The 16092-nt window shown below is 41.1% G+C and overlaps 1 long non-coding RNA gene across 2 annotated transcripts in view; it reads left to right on the plus strand.

The window, feature by feature from the left end:
- Positions 1–452: 452 nt before the first annotated feature.
- The window catches only part of LOC307204408, a 56053-nt gene continuing 40413 nt past the window's right edge, over positions 453–16092 (plus strand). For both annotated transcript variants that reach the window (XR_013833681.1, XR_013833682.1), the window contains exon 1: positions 453–613. This is a non-coding gene — a long non-coding RNA (uncharacterized lncRNA). The remainder of the gene's footprint in view (positions 614–16092) is intronic.

Here is a 16092-nt window from a genome sequence, read left to right on the forward strand (position 1 = left end):
GGTCAAATGATATCTTGTACTGGTATAAATGTTGCTGCTCCCTCTCAGACTTCGACAAATTAGTAGACAAAGGGTTGCGGTTCCATCAGCAGCCTGCATTTACTAGCTTTCAAAAACTTGTACATTCTTTTAATTGGAGAGCAGATTCAGACCAAATACGCTTTTGGGTGGATAAACATTTCTTTTTAAAACCCCTGAAAACTTTGTAATAGTTTAGAATTTGAGCTCAGGGGCATACCTTTTATATACAGTTAGAAATGTCTTGGTTTTTTTCCAGCTTAGGCTGGTTTTTCCAAGAAGATTAAAGGGGAAAAATACGCTTTTTTTGTGGGGGGGGGTGGGATGGGTAAGTTTGGGGGAAATTGTAGGAATTGCACCTCACTTTGAATCTGGGTCCCAATTAAAAGATATCCCTTGTTCTTCTAGCAGAGGGAAAAGGTATAAAGTAAAGTAGCTCTAAGCTCTTAGGGTTCTAAGATATGCAAATAGTTTTCCCACTTCAGATCTCTGCATAGACTCGGCCGGTGCAAATTACTAAAGCATTCTGTGTGCCTCAGAGAGAGACAATGAGACCGCTACAACAGATGAAAAAGAGTTTCCAGCATGTTTGAAGGTATGCATCAGAAACTTTACTTTATTTTATATAAAATTATATGGTGTTCCCTTTGCATGAATTGTATTGAAAGTGTGTTTGGAATTTAAAAATTGAATTTAAATTGATCTTTAAAGCTTTGAATGTCCTGCTGCCATTAAGAATATAGAGAATTAGCCATTTTTCATGAATTATGGATTACCTTAAGAATTGCTGCCACTCCAAGAAATGCACGCTTTTGGATTTGAATTTAAGTTTGTATATTTATCTAAAGAATTTTATAAAGACATAGTCTTCAGCCATATTTTTTTAGCTAAAACAAAAAGAAAAAAAATGTGTGCAGTTCCTTACAGGAAAGTTCTATCTTGAGTTAACTGAGCAACTATTCTTACTAGCAAAACCTTAAGGCAGTTAACAAAAATCCAAGTAAATTAAAAATACTTTTGATATTTGTATTTGTCCAGTTAATAAAGTATTTGTCCAAAGCACATTTTTTCCAGAGCTCTTCTTTCTTCCTCATTACTGAAATTTTGCAATATACTTATTTAACTATTGCTACAAAAAGAAAAGAAGTCTTAATTAAACCTTTATATTATTCAAATCCATTTAAAGTCTTTTAGTTAAGCCAGTTTGAGGGGGGTAGGGGAGGGATCATAATCTTACATCAACTTCTTCAAAAAGTTGGTTTACATCAGCAACAAGCAGTAAGACTGAAGTAGCAACAAGCAGTAAGGCTGAAGTAGCAACTATCCATCTTAAACTCTCTTGTCTTTTAAGTTTGTTCTTCACTGTTCAACTGCAATGACCACTCCAGCTAATTTTTTTGTATTTCTTTGAATATATAAGTAAAGAAGGTATCCTTAAACATTTGTTTTAAAATGCACACATCTCAAGGCTTCTTTCCATTCCTACATTTTACCCACACAGTGGCCAGTTCAAAATAAACACTGAGTACGTACGCACGACAATCAGCCTAATGAGAGCAGCCTTAAGACTTTCTGAGATGATTGGCCAAAACATATTTCAGCTTTTGCTGGATTTCATCCTTGTATGGAATATTATCCTTTTGTGGGATAGTCCTACATATTCTAATTCAAAGGCAATAAGATGATTTCTGGTCTACATACACATATACCGCTACCAGCATGAGTTTGACCAAACTGTGGGAGGCAGTGGAAGACAGAAGTGCCTGGCGTGCTCTAGTCCATGGGGTCACGAAGAGTCGGACACGACTAAACGACTAAACAACAACAATACATATACCAACTAAGATGGCAGCCTTGATGGTCAGGGCATTAAATGTGTTACTTAAAAAACAAACAAACACAGGAGAGATGCATTTCAGGGCTCGAAAAGAAAACAGGTAGTGGTGGCAATTATTTTGATTCAGAACTCTACTATATATTTTAGTAGAACTGATTCTTACAGTGTAGAAATGCACATTATTCTATTTAAAAATAAATCACCAACGTACACTCAGCAGTTGACAGATAATGAGACTAGGCCTCAATGTTTCCTTGCACAGTGATGTGTTCTAAGTTTAGCACTGTTGTTTTCTGTGTATAGATATGTGTGTGTGTGTTCGTTCCATCTATCCATCCAATATAATGCTGAAGTCCATTAAAGCTTCACAACACACCTCCTGGAACTATGTATGGTGTATATATATAATTGGTTTCTTATTTTATTGGCCAGACCAACTTAACTTTTGCTGTACAAATTGTTGTTGTTGTTGTTGTTTTTAAAAAAACTACATTGCACAGCATCTAAAGGGAATATAAACTTTATAAATAAATAGGTTTGTTGTACATGTTTGTTGTGAGGAGTCATTCCTTTCGTGTGGCAGCACCTATACATTGGAATTCCCGGCCTATTGAGATTGAGCTGAAATCATTTCTGTTTCAGCAGGCCTTTCCAGACACCTGATTTGGTTATATTTGAACTTTATTTGTTTTTTTAGATGTTTATTGTGTTTTATTGGTTTTAGATGTTTTAAACAATTTTTAAATATGTTTTATCTATCTATTTATTTGTTTTGTTTTGCTTTTTAATAACAGATGTGTTTACTACCCTGTGCTCCTTTGGCGGGAAGAGTGGAATATACATTTAATAAATGAATGAAAGAAACATTGATAGATTTGCACTCAAAATAAATCATGATTCATATGTCAACGAAGTAACCCTGTTGCTTAAATCTATTTTCATCCATAATCTAATTTTTAATTAGAAATGGTATCTTTGCCCTATTGATATAATAACCTATAAAACCTTTTTGGTTAACTAGTAAATTACACCGCTACAACTTCTGTAACTTCCTCAACTTTTTCTAACTTCTAATCCACCCTCAAGTCAGAATATTTGAACTTGAATATATGTTAGCCTCAGCCTTCAACTTTGCAGTTACTCTGACACACACACACACACACACACACACACAGGTCAACGGGCTTGTCCATGTTGCTTCTTTACAAATCCCAATTCATCAGAGGTGATGGAGGGCTATGACACACTTTAGAGAAATTTAAGTGTATGGTAAATGTGTGTGTATAGCAATCAGTTGACTGCTTAACTGCACATACAGAGCAGCAGGGTGGGACCACTTAACTCATGTGTGTCTATGAATAAAAAGTTATCTGAATTGGTCTTTAGGAAAAATCTACTGTCAGCAATGGAAAGCACTTCCATATTCATCTGAGAAAACTGAACTATCTAGTAGGACCTGTTGTAAAGGAAAAAGAAAGGAAACAGTGTGGTCTCTTTCTCTACCAAATTGGCAATGAACGTAACACAAATTGCCAGGTAGGATGACCTTTCACATTCTAACTGGAATTTGTTTTCTCCACTGTAGTACCATTAAAACCAGATAGGTTGCTCTGGAGTAAGCAGGGCCGGCTGATGTTCTTGTGAAGCTGGCAGGGAGCACTGCTGATGCCTGCTTTGAACCCAACGTACGGTAGTTACTTTTGTGGTCTGGCCCTGTAAGCTGGACCACGTGGTTGCTTCTGGCCAGCCTTTGGACCATGTGGCTGCACATGGATTGTAAGGAATTAAAAGGTTGGCTTACAGCCACTTGGAGTGCTACCAGCAAGGGCGACTGATAGACGACAGGGCTTACCAGAGGTCGATTTGCCCAAGGCCCCCTGAACATAAGAAGGCTGCAGCTCTGACACATGAGAAGAAATTTCACTTTACAAGACAGGGTGAGCAGAGGAGGTTATTTTATTTATTTAACAAGATTAATATGCCATTTAATCAGAAAAACCGCTAAGTTGCATAAAACAATATAAAAGAAAATAGTGATTTATTATTTTTTTAAAAAAACCAACCCACTAGCCAGTATGTAAGTCTTTGGAATTCATAACACTTCCATTTTATAATTTGTTCCTTGTTAATCCCCTTTTCCTTTGATATGTACTTACCTGCAAGGCATGTTATCTTTTTTTTCTCTGGTATCCTTGCAAATATGAAAAATAGTAGGTGATTTCATGCTCTTGGAACTGATACACTATTTTCATAAGTGTTCCTAATGAAATACCTAAAATATTTGGTTCTTTGTTATTTGGTTGGTTGCATTCTACTTTCATGTGTATTGTCTACATTAAAATAAATAAAAATGGAAGGGAGGGGATAAAATAAAGATTCTGTTAAACCTTAAAAAAAAAACACCAAGTAGCCATAATGAAATTCTTCAAAACATAGATAAAAATGAACAGTTTTGCAGCAAATATATGCAATAAAATTACATATCTAGGCAGGTTTGCTGAAACAAAAAAAGGTTTTGGTGGGTGTCAAAAACAGAACAGTGAAGAAACCTGCTTAATATTAATAGGCAAGGAGATCTAGGGAGTACAGTAAGGGATAAATTCCCTGCAGAAGTGCACTTGGAGGGTTGGCAGCCCAGTACCTCAGCGCTAGAGAGCCCTGACTGCTGTTGAAAGGTACCAGGAACTCACAGAAACAAGGAAAGCAAGCTACCTTATGCCACTGGTCCATCTAGGACAATATTGTTTAAGCTGACTGGCAGCGGCTCAGGTAGGGGGTCTCTCCCCGTTCCTCTTGGAGATGCCAAGGCACCTGTTGATCCTGGACCTGGCTACACAGGGGCAGAGGAAGAGGAGCAGGCGGTGTGCCACACCCCCAGGACACGCATCATACCTCTGTGGGTGGTGCGCCTCGCCCCTGGGACACGCGCCAGCTCCATCCCTGCCTGCTCTCTGCCCACCGGTGTCGGCGCATGAAGCTCCGCCACTGTGGCTACATAGAAGCATCAACTATCGCAATTTTAAAAGGGCATTGTCAGTAACAGAGGGAAGTGTAGTGGTATCGAATTTCCAGATGCAACGCTCTACATTGCCCATGAGTAGGAAAGGTGATAGAACCTAAGGATAGAATTTATCACAAATGATCCTGTGTTGCCTCCCAAAAGTGTTTGTAAGCAGAACTGAGACCGTGTGTGTCTTGCAGTATTAATTCTCACTGTGCTAAGGGGCTAACTAGAATGCAGCCTTCCATGCAGGGCCGGATTTTGGTTTGTTGAGGCCCTCAGCTACTGAAGATAATGGGGCCCTTTCTATGTCCAGCTGTCCGTTGTCAACAAAAATTGTCGCTGTTTTTCGTGTTGAATATATGCCATATGGCAATTTGTGGACCTACTAGGTATTTAAAGCCATTTGCATGTTGCCATGCAACCAGTCCATGCAGACTGTAGGCACCCTATATATAGAAATGAGCAAACCAGTGATATTTTAGGGAGCAGGCTAGCAGATGGGGCCCATTACTTACATCATAGGAGCCTACACAACACAAAACACTCTTGCTGTATGTAGGTTTGATTTTATTTGTTTTTTATCTTATATTTTGGAAATGTACATCCAGTTTCTTTTTTCCTTTACATTTTTTGGGGGCCCGCAAGAGAGTGGAGCCCCAAGCTATAGCTTGTTAAGCTTGTATGTAAATCTGCTGCTGCTTCCATATGTGAGAATGCAGATCTAGCACGCTGTGGGAAAAGTGGAAAGGCAAAGTAAGGAAGAGAACCAGGGGGCAAGAATATTGGGTACTGAAAACGTTTTCTTCTTGATGCATTGGTCACTATAACCACTACCATCCCCATTGTAGTTATCCCAAGTGTGCTTCCTTCCGGTTTCTGAGCCACAGTTGCTGCAGAGAGCATGGCTGCTGCAGGAGGGATTTCAGGGTCAGAAGCAGGAAGCAGAAGTAGGGTTCGGCACTCCTCTCCAATTCACTGCGCCTCCTATTTGAACTGATAGTTGCACAGCAGAACTACATTCTAGCACACCACTGCTGTCACAGGGTTTTGAAGGGGAGAGGTTAGCTCTCACAGAAGGCACAAATCTCAAATCCCTGACTCTGCACTCCATGTGCTCCAAGATCAGGTTTACCACCCCTTCCTCTATTTTTCTTTCTTTCGATGTGAGCACATCGCTGCAGCCACTTACTTTTGTGTTTTGGGTGATTAGAGATTCTTTTACTCTTTAGGACTAAGGCTTGTGTATGTACTGATTATTTGCAGTCCTGTTTAAAGTAGCAACCACACACTCTGTCTCTTTCATTTTTGTGTATTAAACCAATCTTTTTCTGCTTCCTGGTGCAACCAGTTCTTTCTTAGGCATGCATACTTTAAACAGACACATGTCCTGACTCCACATGAAAGCTTCCATTCCTCTCAAGAGCACACACTGGGTCTATATCAGTGGGTGGATAAAAATCAATGATTTAAAAAATAATAATCAGATTTTTTTAAAATTTAAATTGGTGTTTTTTTTTCATTTAAATTGGATTTTTTTAAAAAATTGGATTTTTAAAAATAAAATGCTTTCGGAGCAAAAATATTTCTATTTAAGTTACATTATAGTCCAAAGGCTATTCATCAGGAAACAAGGATTTGTTTTTAACTGTGTAGCATAAGGCTTTATATGCAATGTTTAAATTTTTTTGGTAAATTAATTCCATTAATCCATTCACTATGTCATGGTCTTCCAGAGGTTTCTGTAAGATTTTGGGGAGCAGTTTTTTCTAACGAGAAGATACTATTACAGATGCTTGTTTTTGCAGTTCTCGAAAGGGTGAATTTGTGTCTGCAGGGGTAACATGCCTTTTCTTCACAAGAAAAATGTTATAAAATAGACATACAGAGTTGAGGGGAAAATCTTAATCTGCACAAGTAGCTAAGTGTGAGGCAGTAAAAATGAAAGTGCAACCTTGTGAGCAGAATACATTTGTACCCTGGTTGCCGAACGCCTTGGTACTCGTAGGTTTCGACTCATGAATGATCGAAACCCGGAAGTGACTGTTCCACTTTTCGAATGATTTTTAGAAGCCGAACGTCCAACATGGCTTCCATGGCTGCCAACTGAGTACAGGAAGCTCCTGCAGCCAATCGGAAGCCGCACCTTGGTTTCTGAATGGTTGTGGGAGTCAAACAGACTCCCGGAACAGATTAAGTTTGACAACCAAGGTACGACTTCAGTCTTCAGATCTTTGTGTAATAATTGTGCAAGTCAGTTGCATGTCTAGGCAACTCAGACTTGAGTCAAGTGCTGAAGGCACTTCAGGGCTGGCAACCTCTTCCCAATCTCACTGGGTTCAAAAAACTGCACTAGCACTTAACTGAGTAGGCACCTGAATGTAGAAGCAAATCTAAAGAGGTGGGTGATGGTGGTCAGTCTAAGTGTTTGTTTGTTTTTTAAAGTTTAACCACATCAGTTAACGAACATGGCTACATATGCTATAATGTTATTGTTTCAGTTAAATAAATTGTTTAAGTTGTTATTAAGGAAATGATTATTTTTCTCCTTCAAATAAAGCATAGCAGAAAAGTTGTCCAAATATAATCAGTTAACTTATTAAACCTCACAATAATTTCATAATTATCTTTCTATGTATTTCTAATAGTATAACCAAATCAGTAATTTTGGATATAACTGTAAAAACTACTCTGACAATTTAATATTCCAAAAATGAAACCTTCATCTGGTTGTAAATATTAAGATTATACCAGCAAGAATGAGTCTTTCTGTAAAAAAGTGATTTAAATCGAGTCTTACTGACTAGTGATTTAAATCATGACTTAAATTGTGATTTAAATCGATTTGATTTAAATCAAATCCACCCTGGTCTATATATGGGGTGGACATGTATGTGGGTTCAGATATACATCTGTAATGCTTCTAAACTAGGGGAGATTAGCGGCCAAACTTAACAAATGCATATTCCTGCAAGTTAGCCTGAGAAGGGGCTAAGTCCACAGAGCTGTATTGCTGATAGACGGATACTCAGACCATAGAACTACAATTGGTAGAGAGGACTCAGTGTGATGTCATTTCCCCTCCTCTCCTGGAAAGGAAGAAGCATATAGCACTTCCAGTTCCTTCTCTCTTTGACATGCCTGAAGCTGGTTATACTGTGAATATCAGCATTTTGCTTTTAACTTTGCTGCTAAGGATGGGATTTGAAACTCTGTTTGACCGACACACGTGGGCACCTGGAGGGATAAATTGCAATTAATATATCCTCTCCTACCCATTAAAACCCATCCCATATAAACTGGCTTGGACAGCAAGCTTCAGTCTTTAAAAGGCATCTGGAGGCTGTTCTTCCCAACATTTCTCCTGAAGAGTTTCAATTATAAATCTAGACATAAAATTTGGCACTCATCCTTTCATCCTTGACCGTGTGTATTAGCAACAAAAATAAGATTCAATGGAAATTTATGCTCCCACTTTTGTCTCTTACCTTCTCCAATATCTTTTCCGTACCATAGAATAAAATTGGGAATCATTTGAGCCATTTCATTTTAATTTCTGGATCCTCCCCCTTACCACAAAGCAATAACAAACATCAACAAACCAGTTTGTATTCCAGTTATGACTTTAGCCTGAGATCTTGTACGTATGTTTTTATCGACATTGAACTCCTTTTTACAGCACCATCTGTTGAATATAACTAGAATTTCAGTGTAACATTGTACCCAAACATTGTTCCAAAATTAGATTAAAAAGAAAAGCACACTGGCTACATTATGCCAGAAACAAATAAATCCATTCATTTGAGCGTCTGTGCAACCTCATCTTTGGGAGCCAATCATTTTGAGATGTATGAAGAGCTTTTATAATGATGGTGATTATGATGAGGGGGAGACTAGGTAAGGAACAATACACAATGGCCTTCAAGCAAAAAGAAAGGAAAAAAGAGTGTCATAGCAGAGAGCCTTTTAATGTAGGTGGGAAGTACTGCAGGGTGTATATTAACTGTAAGCGATAGCATTACATCTCTGCTTTAGACAGAGGCAGGCATTTATCAGAACCCAAACAAACAGATTGTTCCAGCGCTACACTGCTTTTTATAAGAAACACTGACAAACTGAGAAGTTCACAGAGCACAGCACATTTCCCAGCGCAGACTTGAAACGCTGTTGAAAACTGAGATATGAGATGGTGACTATTGATTTTAAAAAACCACTATTTGCATCTGATTACAGCCAATATTTCCAAAGCAAAATAACATGCTTTCTCGATCAGGCTATAGCATATCCAATATGGGGACTTCCGGCTGGTTTGCTTCCAAGAAAATCTACACCCTTGCTTTGCCTGTTGGTGGCAGAGGCTGATAGTCATTTTTGCTTGCCTAGCTAACAGTGGGTGGCGCTGTGGTCTAAATCACTGAGCCTCTTGGGCTTGCCGATCAGAAGGTCGGCAGTTCAAATCCCTGCGATGGGGTGAGCTCCCATTGCTCGGTCCCTGCTCCTGCCAACCTAGCAGTTCAAAAGCATTCCAGTGCAAGTAGATAAATAGGTACCGCTCCGGCAGGAAGGTAAACGGTGTTTCCGTGTGCTGCTCTGGTTTTGGTGTTCCGTTGCACCAGAAGCGGCTTAGTCATGCTGGCCACATGACCCAGAAAAACTGACTGCAGACAAACGCCGGCTCCCTCGGCCTGTAAAGCAAGATGAATGCCGCAACCCTAGAGTCATCTGCGACTGGACTTAACTGTCAGGGGTCCTTTACCTTTTAACTAACAGCTCTAATTGCTGAATTGTTCAAAAACTAGTAGAACTGACAGGATATGACAGAACTCAGAGCCTTCATTTAACTTTCCCCCTGTCATGATGACCAAGCTGGAGGCAGTAGGGAAGGTGGTGGTGGGAAGAACAGAAAGCGTGGATGTGGCTGAAAACCATTTAGAAAGGAAGAGAGAAAAGGGGAACACCCCTTATACAACAATGTTTGGTCTTCCATCTGAGGGATTGTCTCCCCACTAAGCATTTTTTGTACTTCTGCAAACCTCGGGTTCCTTTGGGCCTTTTGATGTGCATGGGTCATGCCATTTGGGCTACTTAAGGATCAGTGCTCACTGCTGAACATCACAAACAGAGGGAATTATACAGAATTCTATGAGGTTCCCCCCCCACACACACACACCACCATAGCTACCATGCCATCAAGATTATTGTCTGAGATAACTGCTAATCAAAGCAAGAATACTGCACACAAGAGAATGAGTCATTTGCTTCCATTCTGGGAATCATGAGCACAGATACACACACTGTTACATTAGTGGTCATGTAGGATTCAGATCGGATAACACACAAGCTTTCATATGCGGTCTACTATCATGAGATGTGACCTGTTGCACTCTGATATGTGTGGGTGGAGAATATTCTTTTTTCATCCACAAATTCCCTGCTGGATTGGAGTGGTTGACTTCATTTTTGTTTCTGAAAGTACAATGCAAATGGCAAATGATAAAACAAAGCTGAACAGATGTTCCATTTTGAATGGGAAAAGGCTTGCTTTGCTTATTGGAGAGCTCCCAGGGAAATCTTCCAGAAGATGCTAACAATAATCGGAAGCTATGAATGACGTTGCACTGTTCCTGGCGCTAGTCAGGGACAGAGAAAAAAGGAGCCTGTGAACCTCATGTGAATTTGAGGGGAACACCATAAAGCCAAAGGGCACAGCCCAGCCACTTCCAAGTCCCAGTGATTTTGAGGAGACAGAGGAAACACCTGCTTACCTCTCCTGCTGAAATTAAATGGGACTTAGAAAGGCTTTGAGCCAGTGTGGTGTAGTGGTTAAGGGAGGTAGACTCGTAATCTAGTGAACCGGGTTCGTGTCTCCGCTCCGCCACATGCAGCTGCTGGGTGACCTTGGGCCAGTCACACTTCTCTGAAGCCTCTCAGCCCCACTCACCTCACAGTGTTTGTTGTGGGGGAGGAAGGGAAAAGGAGAATGTTACCCACTTTGAGACTCCTTAGGGTCTCATAAAGCCAGATATCAAATCCAAACTCTACTCTTCTTTGGGTGCTGCTCAGAGATGGTGCTTCATTGGAGCTGTTAATGGCAATCTTGTCACATGGCAAGTTCACTTCAAACCTTTCCTTTGAAATGCATTATGAAATCCCCAGTTATTACAAATAGGTCAATGGTACCAGGTTGGTCCAACTCATATTATCTGAACGCCACCCATAACTCCAACTGCCCACCAATTCCTCTTATTGCTGCCATTTCCTAGGTAACCAAACAGCCAGCCATAGAAATGGAATGTGCAAAGGGAAGAAGGAACCCAATCTGGAAGTATTTCTATTTGTGTCTTGTTTAATCGTATTCCTAATTCTCAAGAGTTATCTACGATTGACGTCAGAAAACACACAACACAAGAGGCAGGGGAGAGGTTAGGTCAGCATGGAAGAATGCAGAACTTTCAAGCTGCTGTGCATTTGAAAGTTTTGACTTTAGAATTTAACTATTTCACTGCACGAAACCCACACATTTAGGATAGTTTTATGATCCAAGACATTGAACTTTGGAAAGAAGACTGCATCACTGAAATTCTGTGCCATCCGCAAATCTGCTCTAGGTTTTTTTTAAAAGCAGTTTTTCCAAATGCACAAATTCCACCCCACACTAAAATAAAAAGGCCAAATGCACACAAAGATTGCTTTGCTCTTTGCTGACACTCTGTATCAGTTGCAGTTTCATCATCATCATCCTTCACCAGAAGTTCTCGTGGTGGTGCACAAGATAAAAATACAGGGTAAAAGCACAAAATAAATTGTTAAAGTGCAGACTTTTCAGTACTGACTCCTTTTAGCTCACAGAGGAAATAAGACAACTCTTGACATGATGTGGTATTATTGTTTGGGTATCTGTGGGCTCAGGGGGTGTGGAGCATACATATGGGGGGAAAAGAAAAGAAAAAAGAAAAACCTCTCACACCCCCATGCTAGGCTCAAAACATCACTGTACAGTGTCAGACCTTGGCTTGTTCTTGTCTTAGCCAGCAAAGACTCCAAAAACTGTCCCCTGCAGCTACAGTTCTCCTCTTCCCTCTAGTTTCTTCTTGCTTGATCCTTCCGCTAAGTTCTTACAGTACTGATTTACTTACTGTACTTTTCTGTGTATAAGACCATGATTTTTTCTTTAAAAATCATGCTAAAAAGTGGTGGTGGTCTTACACATGGGTAGTGCATAGGGTGGATTGGTTGCTGCCATGGCTGTCAGCAGCTATTGTGCATGTTATTGGTTACTGCATCAATGGATGGTGTTGATTTTGTGATGCTCCGGCAGGTGGGCAGACGATTGGCAACTTCCGCTGGTGATGGGACAGATGGGAGGTGGATTGGGCAATGTGTGCGTGTGTGCGATTTATGGCAACCCCCCCTAAAAAAAAGCTCAAACAACTCTGGGCAATCCTCCAAAAAAAAAGCTCAACAGCTCTGAGCCATCTCCCCCCATTTCCTTAAATTTGAGTCCCCAAAAATAGGGGTAGTCTTATACACGGGGGCGTCTTATAGACGGAAAAATACGGTACTTAGTTCTTTCTCAGTTTAACAGATGTCACAGGGCAGGCCCCAACTCTTTCTCAGAGAGACTCCCAGACTGACAGCTGCTAGGTCTAGCAGACTCACTGAGCTAGGTAGGCCAATGCAGAGAATAACACCTCCAGACAAAGTGAAGGACAATGCCATGTAAGTTTGTGCCTTGAATGTATTCTGAGAGTGCAAAGTCTGTTAGAACCTCAACAGATCTCGCAAAATACATGCTGGTCTATGGATTATCTTAAAAATACATTCAAATGAGACAAATTGACTGATATTTGTTTTTATGTGTGTGGTGCATGCTCTGGTTATCTCCCGCTTGGACTACTGCAATGTGCTCTACGTGGGGCTACCTTTGAAGGTGACCCGGAAACTACAACTAATCCAGAATGCGGCAGCTAGACTGGTGACTGGGAGTGGACGCCGAGACCACATGACACTGGTCCTGAAAGACCTACATGGCCTCGGCCCAGTATACCTGAAGGAGCATCTCCACCCCCATCATTCAGCCTAGACACTGAGGTCCAGCGCTGAGGGCCTTCTGGCAGTTCCCTCACTGCAAGAAGCAAAGATACAGGGAACCAGGCAGAGGGCCTTCTCGGCGGGTAGTGGCGCCCGCCCTGTGGAATGCCCTCCCATCAGATGTCAAAGAGAAAAACAACTACCTGACATTTAGAAGACATCTGAAGGCAGCTCTGTTCAGGGAAGTTTTTAATGTGTGACATTTTAATGTATTTTTAATCTTTGTTGGAAGCCACCCAGAGTGGCTGGGAAAGCCCAGCCAGATGGGCAGGGTACAAATAAATTATTATTATTATTATTATTATTATTATTATTATTATTATTATAAAGCCACAACAAAGCTGCAATAAATGCTGCACAAGTTGCTCCTTCTGCCAGGTGACTCGGTGGAGTCACAGTAAAGCCAAGCATCCCTAGTCACAGAGCTCTACCACCCCTGAACTTACCACAAACCTGTAAGCTCCACCGCCTGGCTCCACCCCTAGACCTGCTCTGAGCCCCTGCCACCTCCAGGCACTAATCACGTACCCAAACTACTGACTTGAGGAGGTGGCAATCAACATGATTTTGGTTGCATGTATGAAGAGCACAACTTCTCACACTAGACAGTATCTGCCATCACTTTAGATTTAGCGATTAAAATAAAATAAAACCCATCAAAGCTAAACAGATACTCAAAGTTCCAGCATTGAATAACAGCTGCATCATCAAATAAAGCTTACTCGTTCAGCCATTATTTGCAAAGCATTCAAATGGCTTATCCAGGCAGTTGTGGAGATTTTTAAACAACAAATAAAAATAATACTCAGTTTGAATTTTTGTGCACATGATTCACTATGCACAGAAGTTTCAATGTCCATAACGATTTTATCTTCTTCTGAGTGCTGCTTCAGTTTGCTTTCCTGCTTAGGTTTCTGCCTGCCGCTTCTAATCCTCATTTTTATTCCTGTTGGTTATCTGATCTCTTTGATCCTTCAGAGGAGGCCTTGAACTCTGGTTTTAATGGAGTCCACTGGCAAGAAGTGGTGTTTTTTTTTCTCCTGTGGTTTTGCAGTCTTTAGCACATTTGAGCTTTTTGTTTACTTTTCATAGGTTTTTGTAGCTTTTTTATATTTTCTGGAGATTCTGGACATTTTGTAGCACAAGAGAAACTACCCAAACACTTGATATTTGTAGCAAAATCTTCAGCCACTGAGAAAATGGCCTTTTAATTTTTATCTTGTGTTTTCATTAAACAAAGAAGGAGTTGGGGGGGGGAGGGAGCGGAGAGAGAGAAGGCAATGTTTAAACAATATGGCCCAAGATACAGTCTGAAGACACATGAGGCCACTTAGCTTGATGAGCTAAGCAGGTTTGGGTCTGGTAAACACCTGAGCAGGTGACTCTCTGCAAACTGCAAGTACACTGCCATGGGCTCCCTGACAGAAGAAAGGAGGGATATAAGTGTAAGAAAATAAATAAATATGGCAGTACAGTGGTACCTCTGGTTACGTACTTAATTCATTCCGGAGGTCCGTTCTTAACCTGAAACTGTTCTTAACCTGAGGTACCACTTTAGCTAATGGGGCCTCCCGCTGTTGCCGTGCCGCTGCCATGTGATTTCTGTTCTTATCCTGAAGCACTATTTCTGGCTTAGTGGAGCGTATGTAACCTGAAGCATATGTAACCTGAAGCGTATGTAACCCGAGGTACCAATGTAAATCAAAGTTCTTAACCCGAGGTACTATTTCTGGGTTAGCGGAGTCTGTAACCTGAAGCGTATGTAACCCGAGGTACCACTGTATAGAAAATTCAGATTATAGACAGGGTCAATATAAATACATCCAGAAGTCTGCAAAAATTCAACCATGTCAATCAGCCTAATGAATGAATTCCCTTTCTAAAGTTACTAGTGATGGGGATAATTCAAACCCAAAAAGGCAAGTCTGAGGTCAGACTTCTTAGGTGTCCTCTCTAATCTTAATTAATTAATTAATTAATTAATTAATTAAATTTGTATACCACCCTGCATTTGAAAATCACAGGGCAGTTCATGACAGAAAAATACAAAATACATAATAAAATATAATCCCCTTCTCACAAATATGTTGGCAACTGGCTGGTAGTTACTTAGATTTTTTGAATCCAGGGAGAGTTTCTTGAGGAGTGGTTTTACCACTGCCTCTTTCAAGCAGGCAGGGACCCCACCCTCTCACAATGAGGCATTAATCACTTCCCTAGCCCAGCCAGCTGTCCCTTCACTGCCAGTTTTTATCAGCCAAGAGGGGCATGGGTCCAGAGTGCAAATGGTTATCCTGACTGATCCAACCACGTTATCCACATCCTTGAGCCTTACTCACTGGAACTCACCCAACAGAACACAACTAGACAGCGCTCTGGAAATCCCTTGAGAATCCAACTGTTGTAATAGTGGAGTGAAGACCTCAGTTGACACAAGTGATTTTGTCATCAAAATGCTTTGCCAACAAGTTGCAGCTAGCTGCTGTCGGTTCTACCACCACCTTTGGGCCAGACTGTGTAAAAGGTCCCACACTACCTGGAAAAGCTCTGCCGGACGGCATAGTGAGGAGGCAATGGAGGCAACAAAGTATGCCTTCTTTGCTGCCTTCACTGCCAATAGGTAGACTTGATGATAAGCCCTCACCAGTGTTTGATTGCATTCCACTGGAGTTTTCCTCCACTCACATTTGAGCTGTCTCCCAGTTTGTTTCCATGCCCTAAGCTCTGGAGTATACCAGGGAGCCAAGTGGGCTCCACAAAGTGGGAGAAGGATGTCATTGGATCCATCAGTCTCTGAGGGTGGACCATGCTGATAGGTCCCTCGTCTCTGCAGAGGGAAAAAGGTGCTGAGAGCCTAAATCTCAGCAGGAAGTGATCTGACTATGACAAGGGACTGATGTCAATATTCCCCACTTTCAGTTCACCCTCTTCCTGCCCAGTTGAGAAAACAAAGTCCAGAGTGTGGCCTGTCACATGTGTTGGGCCAGTGACAACTTGGGGCAACCCCATGGTTGTCATGGCAGCCATGAAGTCCTGAGCCACTCTAGAGCCAGTTGCATCATCAATCCCCCAGAAGGAGTCTGGGAGTCCACAGCATTGTCTCTGAGACCAGGTCTGTCAGCTCAGGCAGGGAGACTGCTGGGCA

This window comes from Podarcis cretensis, assembly GCF_951804945.1.
Source record: "Podarcis cretensis genome assembly, chromosome: 1".
Taxonomy (NCBI): domain Eukaryota; kingdom Metazoa; phylum Chordata; class Lepidosauria; order Squamata; family Lacertidae; genus Podarcis; species Podarcis cretensis.